Source organism: Xyrauchen texanus, chromosome 36 (assembly GCF_025860055.1).
Source record: "Xyrauchen texanus isolate HMW12.3.18 chromosome 36, RBS_HiC_50CHRs, whole genome shotgun sequence".
Taxonomy (NCBI): domain Eukaryota; kingdom Metazoa; phylum Chordata; class Actinopteri; order Cypriniformes; family Catostomidae; genus Xyrauchen; species Xyrauchen texanus.
This window is the reverse complement of record NC_068311.1, coordinates 7,591,436-7,608,624: the sequence shown is the minus strand read 5'-3', so window position 1 is coordinate 7,608,624 and position 17,189 is coordinate 7,591,436. Positions and strand designations below refer to the sequence as shown.

General features: G+C 45.9%; 1 pseudogene; it reads right to left on the bottom strand.

Annotated features, from left to right (window-relative positions):
• Positions 1-17,189, bottom strand: part of LOC127629475 (nephrin-like) — a 110,185-nt pseudogene that overhangs the window by 28,187 nt on the left and 64,809 nt on the right.

Sequence of the window (17,189 nt, the reverse complement as noted above, 5' to 3'; positions counted from 1 at the left end):
GCCACATTGAATTGAACTGAATTGAACTGAATTGAGAGAGAGAGAGAGAGAGAGAGAGAGAGATTTTTGGACTCTCACCATTGGCAAGAAACCTACCTATCTCTGTGTAAAAATAAAAATAATGATGCTGCCACCTTTTTAAGCCTATTTTTTTACCTGTAGTTTTGTCTCAAAATTTTTAAGTGAGAGTTCCCCTTCTGTCGCTCTCTCCACAATGTGTCGGAGAAGCGACACTAGGGGTCTCTCTTGAGCGCCGATATTCACCTCTGACCTATTGAAAAGGGCCAATGGGAGTTGGCAGTCAGTATTTGCATACCCCGCCCCCGGACATACGGGTATTTAAGCGGGGCAAATACGGAAGTTTAGTCAGAAAATTTCTTCGGAGCCGATGGTCTGTCTGCAGTTTGCTGCAAGTTACACACCACTCAAATGTTCCTGTTTTCCTCTGACGATCTGCATGCTGTTGGATCTTGACGGCGCACAACAGCGGCTTTCTCCTTCTCATTGCACGGTGTACATTGTTGCCCCTGAGCGCTTCGACAGCGCAGACACATACACACACACACACACACACACTGTGTATTAAAAGAGTTTTTACTAAAAGAGTAATTTCCTCTAAAAGAGCAAACACAGCGGCGTTGAACGTCCTTTTAAGGACGCGTCTTTTTCAAGATGCCTTTCCGCCCCTGTGTCGTTCCTGGATGTGGTAGAGTGCTCTCCGCTTCAGACGGCCACAGGCGCTGTCTCGTGTGTTTGGGCCGCGATCACACCGAGGCGGCATTTGTGGATGGTTCATGTTCTCACTGCGAGAACATGACCATGACCACGTTGCGGTCGCGGCTTGCTTTCAACAGAAAGCAAGCCACCACAGCTGCACCCCGCATTGCTCCTTCTTCCCACGGGATTGAGGACAGTGCGGTTGGCGCTGGGGGCGATTTGGGGGCGGCAGTGGGTGCAGTTTCGCCGGGTAACCCCCCTCGAACCTCCTGTTCCCCGACACGCTCGCTGGTCTCCGTCCACGCTCGCGGCGATAGCAGCTCGCCTCACGGCCTGGCTGTCTATCCTCCCGAGTCCGAAGCAGATGAGCTCGCCGCTGCATCGGAGAGTGTGGTGACTGATGCTGAGGACTCCCCTGGACTGCCGCCTTTGGGCCAGCAGGCCCAGGCTGAGGCCGATGCTCAGATGTCCGACATGCTTGCCCGGGCCGCCTTGAGCGTGGGGTTGGATTGGAACACTCCATCCTCCCCACAGCCTTCTCGGTTGGATGATTGGTTCCTGGGGGCAGCGCGCCGTTCGCGGCCTCGCATCCCCCCGGTCCCTTTCTTCCCGGAGGTGCATGATGAGATGACGTCTACGTGGAGAGCCCCACTCTCCGCTCGTCTAGGTGCCACCCGCTCCACTCTCTCCACACTCGATGGCGGAGAGCGCCACGGGTACGACGCGATTCCCCAGGTCGATAGGGCAGTTGCACGCCATCTATGCCCCGGTAGCCCTACCTCCTGGCGGGGTCGCCCCGTACTCCCATCCAAGCCCTGTAGGACAACATCCTCGCTCAACGCGAAAGCCTACACTACGGCTGGACGCGCTGCCTCCGCCCTGCATGCGATGGCCCTCCTGCAAGTCCACCAGGCCAAAGCTCTCAGAAACATGCATGGGGGTGGACCTGATCCTGATGTGCTGCAGGAACTGCGCTCAGCGACCGACCTCACCCTGAGAGCGACGAAGGCCACAGCACAGGCACTCGGACAGACGATGGCCACCCTAGTGGTCCAGGAACACCATCTTTGGCTCAACCTGGTCGAGATGCGTGAGGATGACAAGAACCGCTTCCTGGACGCACCTGTCTCCCAGATTGGCCTTTTCGGTGACACCGTTGAGGACTTCGCCCAACAGTTCTCCGCGGTGAAGAAGCCATCATGCCCCGCCGCAGACCTGCCGCTACGGGCCCTGCCCCGTCTGCCCGCTGAGCTCTCAGCCCCAGCGTCGAGCACTCCGCAGGCAGCGCACGCCCCCTGTCTCACGAACCCCCTCCAGGACCCGGAAGGCTCCCAAGCGTTCCTGAGACAGCCGACCCAGAGCCGAAGACATTAGCTCCGGAGGTGGTAAGACCGCTCCGTCCCCTGGTGGAGGGCCGGGAGGAGAATCCTTTGTTTTTTCATTTGCCACACCCCTGACGGGGGCTGTGGTACCCACATTCTCAATAAAAGAGCTATTTCCTTTGCCTCTGGGTCACCTGGCCCGCAAATGACATTTTCACGGCAATGTGCTTTCAGATCACAACAGTCCCGGTACACCGGATGCGGCGATCCCGCCTTCCGCCAGCCCACGACTGTCCCCCAGTCCAGAGGACGCCAACATCAGACCTCCTCCTCAGTCAAGAACCCGCCCCCTGCCGGGCGTGCGGAGCAAGGTAAGTGCTTTGAGTCTATTCTCAACACCTCAGCCTCAGGCCGCAACGAAGCTGCCCGATGCTGCATTACCTGTTCCGCCCCGCTGCAAGGCCCCGCCGGGTACGTCCAAAATACTCATCCCTTTGGTGCCCCTAGCGCAGAGCTGGGAAGCGTGGCTTTCGCTTCCCAACGCATCACGCTGGCTGCACCGGACCATTCGACTCGGTTACGCAATTCAGTTTGCCCGGCTCCGCCCCCTTCAGGAGCGTCCGCTTTCCGCAGTACACGGCGAGCATGCCAGTTCCCTGCGCGCGAAATTGCGACCCTCTTAGCCAAGAGTGCGGTAGAGCTCGTCCCTCCAACCGAAATGAGGAAGGGTTTCTACAGCCCTTACTTCATTGTACCCAAGAAAGCGGCGACTTACGACCAATCCTGGACTTGCGAGTTTTCAATCGGGCCTTGTTAAAACTCCCGTTCAAAATGCTCATGCAGAGAAATATTCTGGCTGGCGTTCAGCATCTAGATTGGTTCGCAGCGGTAGACCTGAAGGATGCGTACTTCCACGTCTCAATTCTGCCACGACACCGACCCTTCTTACGGTTCGCGTTCGACGGCCAGGCGTTTCAGTACAAAGTCCTCCCCTTCGGCCTGTCTCTGTCCCCTCGCGTCTTCACGAAAGTCGCAGAGGCGGCCCTTGCCCGCTCACGAGTAGCCGGCATCCGCATTCTCAACTACCTCCACGACTGGCTCATCCTAGCACACTCTCGAGAGTTACTATGCACACACAGAGACCAGGTGCTCCGGAACCTCAGCCGCTTGGGGCTTCAGGTCAACTGGGAAAAGAGCAAGCTCACTCCGGTTCAGAGCATCTCTTTTCTCGGGTTGGAGTTAGACTCAGTCTCAATGACAGCACGCCTCACGAGCGAGCGTGCTCAGTCGGTGCTGGACTGCCTCGCTTCCTTCAAGCCAGGCACAGTGGTCCCTTTAAAACTTTTCCAGAGGCTCCTGGGGCATATGGCGTCCTCCGCGGCGGTCACGCCATTGGGGTTGATGCATATGAGACCACTCCAGCAATGGCTCCAGACTCGAGTCCCGAGACAAGCATGGCACCACGGCATGCATCGGGTAAGGATCACCCCCGCCTGCCTCAAAACACTCCGACCCTGGACAGACCTCTGCTTTCTATGGGCAGGAGTGCCCCTGCAGCAAGTGTCCCGACGCGTTCTGGTCACAACCGACGCCTCCCGGTCCGGGTGGGGTGCCGTGTGCAGCGGCCACGCAGCAGCGGGCCGTTGGAAAGGGGCCCCGCTGCGTTGGCACATCAATTGCCTGGAGTTGTTAACCGTCCTTCTTGCTCTCAGGAAGTTCCTCCCGTTAGTTCGGGACAAACATGTCCTCGTGAGATCGGACAGCACCACGGTGGTGGCATACATAAATTGCCAAGGCGGCATATGCTCCCGCCACATGTCACAACTCGCCCGCCATCTCCTCCTATGGAGCCAGCAGTGACTCAAGCCACTAACATCCCCGGCAAGCTCAACGTCGTAGCGGACGCGCTATCACGACAACGCCTGCCCGGTGGGGAGTGGAGGCTTCACACCCAGTCGGTCCAGCTGATTTGGGAACGGTTTGGCAAGGCCCAGGTAGACCTGTTCGCCACCCAGGAAACCTCCCACTGCCCGCTCTGGTACGCCCTAACAGAGGCTCCCCTCGGGACAGGCAGCTGGCACACAGCTGGCCCTCGGGGCTGCGCAAGTACGCATTTCCCCAGTGAGCCTTCTTGCACGGTGCTGTGCAAGGTCAGGGAGGACGAGGAGCAAGTCACGTTGGTGGCCCCCTACTGGCCCACTCGGACTTGGTTCTCGGAACTCAGGCTCCTCGTGACAGCTCCTCCCTGGCGGATTCCCCTGAGAATGGACCTCCTCTCTCAGGGACGGGGCACGCTCTGGAACCCGCGCCCAGACCTCTGGAACCTCCACGTCTGGTCCCTGGACGTGACACGGAAGAGCTAGCCGGCTTACCGGCGACCGTTGTGAATACAATCAACCAAGCCAGAGCCCCCTCTACCAGGCACCTTTACGCCCTAAAGTGGCGCTTGTTCGCAGATTGGTGTTCTTCGAGGCGAAGACCCACAGAGATCTGCTGATTAGGTCAGTGCTTCTGTTCCTACAGGAGAGGCTGGACAGGAGGCTGTCCCCGTCCACCCTCAAGGTGTATGTTGCCGCTATCGCCGCCCACCATGATCCTGTAGACAGCAAGTCTTTGGGTAAGCACGACCTGATCCTCAGGTTCCTGAGAGGCGCCTGGAGGTTGAATCCCTCCCGGCCAGGCCTAGTTCCCTCCTGGGATCTCTCGGTAGTCTTGGAAGGACTCCAGAGACCTCCCTTCGAGCCGCTCGAATCAGTTGGACTCAGAACCCTCTCTCTTAAGACGGCCCTGCTGATCGCACTCGCCTCCATCAAGAGGGTCGGGGACCTGCAAGCGTTCTCTGTCAGCGACACTTGCCTGGAGTTCGGTCCGGCAGATACATCTGTGATCCTAAGACCACGACCGGGCTATGTGCCCAAGGTTCCTACCACACCATTCCGAGATCAGGTAGTGAACCTGCAAGCGCTGCCCGGGAGGAGGCAGACCCAGCCCTTTTGTTGCTGTGTCCAGTGCGTGCCCTGCGCATTTACCTGGACCGTACACAGAGCACCAGACACTCTGAGCAGCTCTTTGTCTGCTTTGGGGGATGGCAGAAAGGGAATGCCGTATCCAAACAGAGGCTCGCCCACTGGGTTGTCGACGCCATCACACTGGCTTATCACACCCAGGCCGTGCCCCTACCCTTGCGGGTCCGAGCTCACTCAACAAGGGGTGTTGCGTCCTCGTGGGCACTGGCCAAGGGCACCTCCCTAGCAGACATCTGTAGAGCCGTGGGTTGGGCAACACCCAACACCTTTGCGAGGTTTTACAACCTCCGCGTTGAGTCGGTTGCATCTCGTGTTTTGTCAGTTCCGAGCCCGTAGAACTCGGTAACACGTAGACCGACCGGCATGTGGATCGCTTCCTGACGTCAAGGTAAAGTAGTGCGCCTTCTTTCCAGGGCGCCCCACTCCGAGTCGGGCCCCTGGTCGATTCCTCCCCAGCCCTCCGGGTCCGCGGTTCAGCGGAGGAACTCGCCGACCCAAGCCACTGCGGGTACCCTGATGGCTACCCTGTACTGGTATAGGTGCTCCACAGGTAAGGCCTCCTGCTCGGACTCCCCTGTGTGTAATTCCACGGTTCTGTCCCCTTACTGGCGGACCCCGTGTCTCCCTTAGGCAGTTACAGCTGCCTCGGTCGCCGATGCTGTAGCAACTCCCCCTTCGAGGCTGGATCTACCACCGCACCATACTTTCCACCACGAGCCCCAAGAAAAGGGCAGGTGTGGTCTCCGCAGGGGTCTGGGTAAGACCCCTTTCCTATATGCGTGTAAGGGCCCGGCCGTGATTGCTCTATCGCGAGAAACATAGAGAGAAAAGAGGCCCAGCCAGGCTGGCCCATTCCCATGTTGGCAAACATCGCCTTGTTCCCCTCCAGGGTAACTAGAAGGACTCCGATGTTCTTATGGGGCACTGGGGAAGAGTGCGTGCAGCCAGGTACAGGCGATGCGCGGCACTGGATGAAATCCCTGCCCGCCTCTGTACATGGTTCAGCACATGGCAAGATTGGAATGGGTCCCCTAGTGTCAGCTTCTCCGACACAGCGTGGAGAAGCGACAGAAGGGAACGTTTGGTTACGTATGTAACCTCCGTTCCCGAGGGAGGAACGACACGTTGTGTCTTTCCTCCGCCATGTCACTGAACCGAGCCACTGTTGTGGCGGACCATTCCGGCTCCTCAGAAAAATCCTGACTAAACTTCCATATTTGCCCCGCTTAAATACCCGTATGTCCGGGGGCGGGGTATGCAAATACTGACTGCCAACTCCCATTGGCCCTTTTCAATAGGGCAGAGGTGAATATCGGCGCTCAAGAGAGACCCCTAGTGTCGCTTCTCCGACACAACGTGTCGTTCCCTCCCTCGGGGAACGGAGGTTACATACGTAACCAAAGGTTAACAGTTGCTATCCATGTCAAGGATAGTCACTTATGAGGTTCCATTGCAGTTTTAATTATGTCTATTAAGCAGACAATAAACAGCAATAAAGCTTACTTTCAGCCTATTGTTGTTCTTTAATTTTGAGGTCCTCTTGTAGGGCCATGACAGTTTACTTTCCATTTTCAACCAAAGTGCAAAAGATTTCAGCACATACAGTAGTTAACTCTTATATTTGGTATCAAAAGCAGTGATTCAGGAGTTTTACTTGTTGAAGTCACATCACAGTGTGCCTCATTATTCCGCACTTCCCTTGTGAATTATTCACAAGGTGGGAAAAAAAAGTTTGTACAATAAAGGTCTATTGTGATGTCATCTCCATTATGTGTGGTGCAGAAACACTGTTATTTTATATCCACTGGTATTCCTTAATGGCTGGTTGCAAACAGTATTTGAGTGGCTGTCACCACAGTAAAGGCTGCACATGTTTGAACAGAGGTAATGCTTACTGAAGCAAATTAACAACACATTCAAAAGGCTACAGAATTAAACCCCCCATCTGTCACACTCTGTCAGGATAACTGTATTATTAAAAGAGATGAGAGAACATTAATGAAGACATGCATCTGCAGAATCAACCTAGATGAAAAAAAAACTATTAGAAAGGTGATTTAATTAAAGTAGGAATAACTATGTTTATAGCTGAGGCAGTGACATTTCTAGTCACTTACATTGACCATGTAAGGCTTACATAGGTCTGGAGTGATTTAACAAGAGGGTTACTAAATCGATCTGTCAAAAACAATTAAATTATACCAATTAAAAGTAAAAGTTATCTTACACAGTCCCAAGCTCAGTTCCAAAGCATTGAGCTGCCTACTTAAGGCCGATTTATAGTTCTGTAACGAACCTATACGCTGTAGCCTGACGTTCACCTCTCCAAAAAATTTAACCATGCATCGAAACTGTTCTAAACATGAACATGCATATCCCCAGGACATTGTGTGTATGATTATCACTGTCTTGTATAGTGTCTTTTGTTATGTATTCCGTTTTATGCATGCTTTATGACAGAACCATTAGATAATGTAAAATTATTGGTATCATGCTTCCTATCAAATTAAACTTTGTGTGATGCCCTGCAGATTGGTGTATATCACCTACTTATAGCATGCATTGTATGCTTGTTATATTAATCAGAGCATAAAGGGGCACAAACTGCCAGCTTACACCAATCATGCAAATAAGTCAGCTTCCAAACAAAGGAACTTTCCCCGCTGGAAAACTGCACCTTTCTCATTAGGCAAGCCAAATTCGAGAGGAGTGACCTCCCTCAGGAGTTAAAGGCAATGTCGGAGTGACCTCCCTCTCTTCTTCTCTCTCTTCTCTCTTCTCTTGGTTGCTCTTCGTGTGGGACTGGAAACACCCAGTCTGACACTGAGATCACTGTGATTGAGGCCGGCAGGCCTCAAACACATCAAGTCATGTGTAACTTCCTCAACCATAGCAGAGTCAAACTAACAACGCATGTTCATCATCATTTATTCATTCCACGCAGAAGAAATTGATTGCAACTTCAACACCATCAACTCAAGGAACCATCAAGACTTTCTCCTGAGACTGCATCCAGGCGTTCTCTTAACAGCTAAGGCATTGCAAGTATCATAAAATTAACTAACTAAACAGAGGTTTAGTATAAGCTGTGAACCCCTTTGTTAACAAAGGTGCTTTGAAGAAAGAAACTTATGGTTCTTTCAGATTGTTAAATTACTCTTTTCATAGCTTCATTCCCCTGTTCTGTTCCAGTTTCATTCACTATCAATATAATGGAGGAGAATTTTATTCAGACAAATAAGCTAGTTATTTGTAATTTATCTAATTTATAAAGGTTAATAAATGGTAATAAAGGTGACTAATTCCATTATAAATGTCCTTACATAATAAAGTAGTATAAGGACAGAATCACACATACTGTTTCCTTACATATAATAGTGGAAGTAAGCGGGCACTTTAACCCATCCCGTGTTCATTTATACTGCCAAGTCTTTGGACTCAGAAAACTGCAGTTCGAGACCAGTCAACAACATAAGTTAACACGTTAGCCAAGAGTGTCATAGAAGTGACACAAAATGACATGATTGCTTCAAATTTCAATTTCATGTCGTATGTGCTTTTACGACACTATCGGTTAGGTTTATGTGTTGGTTTAGGGTAAGGATGTCTGTTTTATTTACCTCTCATTTGCTTTATAGACACAACTGGTTAGGTTTAGGTTAAAGTTGTAGGTGTAATGTTTGGTGCCCAAGGAGTGGAAGAGAGGAGACACAGGAGTGGGATCTTAGAATCTTTTAATTATAAACACTGGAGTAGAACATTGTCTGGAGTGGAAACAAAAGCTGGAGTGGAAACAAGGAATCCGAGGAAGAGTCTGAGGACGGAGCCAAGGGAGGCGGAGCCATGGAAGACCCTGGGGGCGGAGCCGAGGGAGATGGAGCCATGGAATACTCTGGGGGCGGAGCCAAGGGGGGCAGAACCATGGAAGACTCTGGGGGCGGAGCCGAGGGAGGCGACGTCGAGGAAGAATCCGAGGAAGAGTCAGAGGGTGGAGCCATGGAATACTCTGGGGGCGGAGCCAAGGGAGGCAGAACCATGGAAGACTCTGGGAGCCGAGGGAGCTCCCAGTCTATGTTGTGGTAGACTCTGGGGGCGGAACTGAGGGAGGCGACGCCAAGGAATAATCTGAGGAAGAGTCAGAGGGTGGAGCCATGGAAGAGTCTGGGGGCAGAGCCGAGGGAGGCGGAGCCAAGGGAGGTAGAACCATGGCAGACTCTGGGGCCGGAACCGAGGAAGGCGGCACCATGAGAGGCTCGGGGCTGAGAGCCGTGGAAGAGAGCACTGGCAGAGACTTGGGAATGACCTCCGTGGTCATGAGCACTGGCGGAGACTGGGAAACGACCACCATTGTAGTGAGCACTGGCAGAGACTGGGGAATGATCTCCGTAGTCGTGAGCACTGGCAGAGACTGGGGAACAACCTCCATGTTTGTGAGCACTGGCAGAGACTGGGGAACAACCTCTGTGGTCATGAGCACTGGCAGAGATGGCAGAGCATGTTACGGGGACAGTTGAGGCTACAGGCACTGGCTCTGGCACGGTCAGGGCTACGGGCACTGGCTTTGGGACGGACGAGGCTAAAGGCACTGGCTTGCTAACCGTGGTAGGCTTGGGCACTGGCTCGCTAACAGTGGAAGGCATGGGCACTGGCCCTTTAACCGTGGCAGGCTTCAAAATCCTCATCCTCCACATCCACAGTGAATGGAGAGCCACAAAGTTTCAACACCACCTCCACGAAGTTGCACAGCATCCAGTGAGGACCCGCCAGGAGGCATCCGCTTCAGCGCACTATTCAGACCAGCTCTGAAGCAATAGACCAGAGAGTGGTCCTCATAGTGCACCAAATTCGCAAGATGAAGAAACTCACGCACGTGATCCTCAGCTGGACGATCTCCTCGTTCGAGGAAGAGGATTCCTACGGCTGGTATATCCACTTATATGGTCAGTCCTTCTGTAATGTTTGGTGCCCAAGGAGTGGAAGAGAGGAGACACAGGAGTAGAATCTTTTAATTATAAACACTGGAGTAGAACATTGTCTGGAGTGGAATCAAATGCTGGAGTGAAAACAAATGCATTCACAGACATAAGCATTCAAACATTACCATCCACGGACTGACAAACTATGAACAAAACTAGAGGGTATCTGTACACATGGAAACTTAATTAGGGAATGGCATACAGATGGAGATAACAATAAAGTGATTAGTGCAGTGGATACTGGGAAATCTAGAGCAGGAGAAAACTTCAAAATAAGTGTCCTTAAACATGATGGAGACAAACTGATACAGTAGGTTAGGGAGGTACGTTTTTCTCATTAAAATCTCTGTAATATTCACCTTAAAAACCTCATCGATTACAAAAACATTTCACTCACTTTTGATGCCCCTCGCTGGACATTTAACAGGGAAACTGCAGCCAAAAGCATTTAATTTTGTTTTGAAAAAGTGTTGCCTCAGTCACGTAATTTTCATGAGATCAGACTGCTCTTTTGACTAAGTGAGAATGTCTCACAGTTGCAATGTTTATTCATCCACTTTGTACAGGAATGGTAATAATGTTTAAAGATTGCTTAAAAATGGTCTTTTGAAGCATGCACATGGTCCCCATTAAATCAGCTTATTAAACCTCTAGAATGGGGGTTGTACGGAAAAGGGTTAAGTTGATAACAAAACAGAATTCAGTTTCATTTTCCTGGTAAAAAATTTTTTTGGAAAATATTTGCAATAACTAGTAAATCTGGTATATTTTTACACAATACCTTTGGATAAGTCATTCTCATAGAGTTCTTGTTTCCATTACTCTGCACCTAACTCAATTTATATGACACAAATCAACCAAATGGCCCCAGTGCCATCTTTTTATATGCTGCACATAAAAGGGGAAAACTATGACAAAACATTTTTAATAAATACAACACCTCAAAATGGATGCCTCAACAAATCTGGTTCTGGACTCAAAATCTATGTACTTTAAGCCCAAAACATAACATATTTTATGGCATATTGCCTATATAGACAGGAAGTTAGGGTGGGGCACATCGAATCGTACCTTGTATTTTAAATAGCCAATAGCCTTTAGTTTATGTCACAGCTATGAACATGATTTGCACTTGCGATTGCTAGTCAGAAGTAGGTGACACTGTTTAGGGTGAGGGTTGTTCTTATTTTAGAGAGCATTTTATTGGACAAAATGAGTGAGTACAAAATTAGTGAGTCATCAATATTTTTGGTCCCTTTTCCCGGAAGACTGTAAAGATGTAGTTCTAATCTATATGCTAAAAGTTAATTTTGTCAGCTTTGAGGAGAACACTTACATATAAATTACATAAGAACTAACAGTCATGTATAGGTGGAGCATATGTAAGGCTGGGTAAGGCTTAGCCTTCCCATGGCCACGGCACCTCATATACAAACTTTAATTTCTAGCTGACTCTAGATCAGTGGTCATGATCAATGTCTTTATTTATGAAAGAATTTAACATTTTATAACAAATATATAATAATGTAATGCAATTCTTACATTAATACATACAGCATGTATTATATTATGGTAGCACTAAAACAAGTGTATCTGCATTTGTAACATTCCTTTTTATTTGCATCCAATCGCAATTAAATCAATAAGCATCCAATCAAACTCGAAACGATCCAGCATGGAGATGACTGAAAATATATTAATCATCATTTCAAGAGCTTGTGAAGAAGACTCAACTGGATTGTATCTGAACTTCCAAAACTTTAATTCAACTGCATGATATATATATATAGGTGCGTAACGCACCTGTTATATAACATCCATTCAAATTAAAAATTTAAAATGTGCATGTCTTAATATGTATACAGTATATTCCGAGGTATATGCCTATTTCATGTAATATAATAAAAAATAAAATTCTCTAAGATGAATCTCTTTGACTGGGATTCTTTAAAAAAAAAAAAAAAAAACTTTTTATGACATGGGGTCTTTAAAGGAATAATTAAACATTTCATCTTAGACTGTCCTCAGGAAAAGGGAACATATGTTATATTGAGGTTCCTTGAAACGCAGACCAAAAATGGCTACCTCAGACATGTACGGCAAACCTCACCAATCTTGTTCTTCCACCACATCTCCATCCCTACCCCCAGGAGGATCATATCCTCAACCAAGTGGGCCATTACAACTAGTGTTGTCTCTGGCGTTTTGGCGTGTACAATAATCCTCTGCATCGTTCCTAACAGCAAGGGGGGGGCAACATGGAAAACAGCGTCTTTGGTAAAAGCTATTCAAATGGCCCATGCATAATGAAAATCTACCTCTGTCAGCTGCTATTGTATAAGGATGTGAAGATCCATTAGTGCAGAAGGTTTTGCAAGAACATTCAGGCCTAGATTTGACAGAGTGCTATTATTAAATCATTAAGGAAGTGGGAGTGCTCTTTCTTTCTCTATAGCTGTGTCCCTCTCTTTCTCTCAGTTTCACATTCAAGTGTATGTACATCTTTGGGGGTTTGAATTAGCATATAAATATGTGGTAGAACAGTGCAGATTTGCTATGCGGTGGGACTTTTGTGGTAATTTACATTTTGAAAATCATTCTGTCTTACATATGTTTTCACACTATCTTGACAATAACTACAAGTTAGAATACACCTGAGATGATATGGACTCCACATGTTAGTGCAAAACCTGATGATCCATGTTATCCCAGCAAGATTTAAGAATGTTTCAAAGAGCATCGTGTGTGCTTCAACAGAAGCAAGGAAATCTGACCTTTTGTATAAAGAAGAAATATCAACATTTTTCTTTTATGATTAGTGACCAAGAAATAGTGCAAAATCGTAACAGTTCTTATTCATTTTACGTCATAACAGTTCTTTGTTTCCCATTTATCAAAATCCTGTTTATTTCCAAGAAGAATAAAGAAAGTCATACAGGTTTGGAGAAACATTAGGATGGTAATTGATGACAGAATTTGACTATCCCTTTAACCTCCTGCGACTCGGCATCCACATGCGTGGACATTGTATTTTGGCTGCGCTATACAAAGCGCATCATTTAAATGAATAAAAACCAAGTGAATACTGTTCACAAGACTCTCGGCTGTCATTTAAAGGGTTAACTTCTGACGCACCAAGTCACATGACACAGAAAAGTGCCTCTGGTAAGAAATCTGGTACGTTTTTTCATTGAAACTTGCTTGGTTGTAAAGAGTCAGTAGTTTTGTTTAATATGCCGTTTTAAAAAAATCTGTTAATATTTTGCACATCAGCGCCCTGATATACATGATGTCCACATATGTGGAAACTGGCACTGCATTTCCTCAAAAGTAGAAAAGGCATGTTTGTTATCTTAAATGACTAAAATCTTAACACATATTTGGGTCATTCAGCTTCATTGTAATATACATTCTGTTAAGTACATTTTTTTGTTTCACTGTGCAATACAATTATATTCATTAACATTAGTTTATGCATTCCTATATATTTACTGTGCATTTTCACATTGAGAATCAATGGGTTCATCTAAAAGCTGAAAAATGTTGCTTTCACAGGCTTTATATGGAGTTAGGATGAAAATAAGGTGATCTTCAAACTGTTTTGAGACCAGTGAAGACAGAGAGCACACTGGAGGTTAAGTCATTCACTAAACAGGGAGCAGGGGATTATCCTATAGCTTTCTATGCAAATAAGTACATTCAATCCTAAAATCCAACCAAAAGTTCAGTTGCAGGCTGCAGGTGATGTTTGGAACAGTCAACATATTTGGCAGACATGGGAAAATGGTAACCAGTACATAGATTCAGAATATTACAATGCTACATTTTATTTTAACATTGTTGGCAGATGCTAGACAATACATTTAATAAAAAAAATATTTATTCAGCTTTACAGAAAATCAGCTGTAATGTATCTAACGTCTCAAAAACATGAATAACCAACACTCCTGGAAACAATTTGATAAAAAAATATGACTTTATATAGCTTAGTGTTATTTAAAATTTCACAGCATAGTCTTGCTGTCCATATATGTGGACATTCATTTTTTGGAATTCAATTTGCTCTAGAAAATTATAATTTTTTGCTTATTTATTAGGTGATACTAGTTAAAAATCATAAAGGGAAGAAAGCAGCAGTCACACTCGGGTCTCAGGAGGTTAAGTTAGGGTTAAAGGTAACACTTTACCATTAGGTTGTATTGTGTAAAATTGGTGAACAACATTAATTAACATGAACTAACAATGAACAATACTTTTAAAACATGTATTAATTTGAATTACTGTTAATTTAGTAATATAAATATTAGTTAATATTTTATAAACTAAACATGAACTAACAATGAGCAATTTTATTTCCATTATTTAACATAAACCAATATTAATAAATGTTGTAAAACAATATTGCTAATTTTTAGTTCATGATACCTAATACATTAACTTATGTTAACAAATACAACCTTATTGTGAAGTGTGGCCAAGTTAAATTTGGAAGAGTTCCTCACACTGTACTTCAATTTGAGTTTGGTGTGGTTCTTCCCTTCCGCGTTGGAACACTCTATGATGTAATCACCCCCATCTCGCTAAGACACATTCACAATGTCCAGCATCCAGTCATAGAAGCTGTAACGAGGATTTCTTTCTGTCACAAATACAAAAAAAAAGGCAAAATAGAACCAGGTGAAACACAGAGCTGTCACATTGCAAATACACAAACAAAAACACACAAATTAAATATTTCTATCTTATACCTAGACATAGGTTTAAAAGATTATTTGTACATGTAGGTCACATTTAAAAATGTCTGAATGACATTGCATTAAACTACAAAATATCAAACCAAGTGGCATCTGTACACAAACGATGCTTGACTTTTTCTCAGAATGTCACTTTTTCTTCTTAACCTAACAAACAATTTTCTATTAAATGTTTTCCATAACAAATGTCCTTGTTCTATCTTTCTTTTAATTGTAAGGCACTTGTTTTGATATTTAATTTGATAACTAATGATATGACATTAATAACTGTGGCTTGAGTGTATACCTTTGGGGCCACTTAAACTCAAATACATAGATTTTCCACAGAAACCCTTTTCCCTTGGAAACCTCTTTGAAGGAATACAACAGGGACACACACAAATGAAAACCGGAAATGCTGTGTCCCATTCTGAAAGACAGCGATCTTCATTTAGACTGCATATATTAGCACAAGTTCACATCTGCCAAGGTGCAGCTCCAGAATTTGTTGATATTTTATTCAGAATGCATATGGCACTGTGTGTTTACGAGTGTGTGTATGTGTTTAGAATGCCTCTAAGGGGTGACACAGCTCGTAGTGTCATGTAATGTTTGTCAAATAATTTTCACAAACTTCTCGACCTGAAAAATCAAATCACAGGTGATTTTGTCTGGGTTCTCCAAGAGCTTGACAGGAAGCGTGGCCGTTTCATCCTCAATGACCTGGACCAGATTGGGTTGGTCGTCTGATAACTCGGGAGGAACTGAAGCATACAAATACATACACACACACATACACAGAAACATGTGAAGGTGCTAATATATATAATTATAATATATAATTATAGGTCACGTTTTATATTACAATGGTAATGTTTCTGTGTATGTACATAAGTACTGAGTAATACTACTGAAGTACATGCAATTACTATGTAATTAATTTGTAGCGCCAATTTAAATAACATATTGTTATTATTGCTTTTAAAATTATAGTTAAAATGTACTATTTATGAAAACAGAATCCAAATAAAGAGCAAAATAATTATTACCCTAACCTGTAGTGTAAACAACAACATAAAAAAATGTGGGTTGCAATGGGGAAGGGGGGGAAGGAGGGGGTATAGCAGCTTTTATTACAGAATAGATTAAGTTATAATGATATAAAAAATAATAATGATTATGATTAACAAATTAGGATAAATTATATATAATGTATTAAATATCATTTATGATCATATATACAGTGCATTCATAAAGTATTCAGACCCCTTCATTTTTTTTCACATTTTATTATGTTAGTTTAGCCTTATGCTAAAATGCTTTAAATGATTATTTTTTCACATCAATCTACACCACATACCCAATAATGGCAAAGCAAACAGATGTGAGATAACTTTGCAAATTTGATAAACAGAAAAAACTGACAAAGACCCTTTGCTGTGACACTTGAAATTTTGCTCAAGAGCATCCCATTTCTCTGAATATCATTGAGATGTTTCTACACTTTGACTGGAGTCCACCTGTGACAAATACAATTGATTGTACATGATATGGAAAGGCACACACTTGTCTATATAATGTCTCCCAACTGAAAATGCATATCAGAGCAACAACCAAGCCATGAGGTCAAAGGAACTGCCTGCAGAGCTCAGAGGCAGGATTTTGTCAAGGCAAAGATCTGGGGAAGGATACAATAAACATGTTTGGCTGCATTGAAGGTTCCCAAGAGCAGAGTGGCCTCCATAATTCTTAAATGGAAGTAGTAGTTTGGCACAAACAGGACTCTTCCTAGAGCTGGCCGCTCGGCCAAACTGAGCAATCGGGGGAGAAGGGCCTTGGTAAGAGATGTTACCAAGAACCTGATGGTCACTCTGGTTGAGCTCCAGAGATCATGTGTGGAGATGGAAGAAACTTTCAGAAGATCAACCATCACTGCAACACTCCACCGATCTGGGCTTTATGGCAAAATGGCCAGATGGAAGACTCTCCTCATGGCAAGACACATAAAAAAGCACCTAAAGGACTCACAGACTGTGAGTAACAAGATTCTCTGGTCTGATGAAATGATGATTGTACTGTTTGCCCTCCAAGCGTCATGTCTGGAGGAAACCAGCCACCGCTCATAACCTGCGCAATACAATCCCAACAGTAAAGCATGGTGATTGTAGCGTTATCCTGTGGGGGTGTTAAACATTGACATGGACTGGGGGACTGGTCAGGGTTGAAGGAAAGCTGATCACAGCAAAATATGGAGATATCCTTAATGAAAACCGGATTCAGAGTGCTCAGGACATCAGTCTGGGCCGAAAGCTCACCTTCCAACACGACAATGACCCTAAACACACAGCCAATGCACGAGTGGCTCAGGAACAACTCTGTTTATGTCCTTGAGTGGCCCTGCCAGAGCCAGGACTT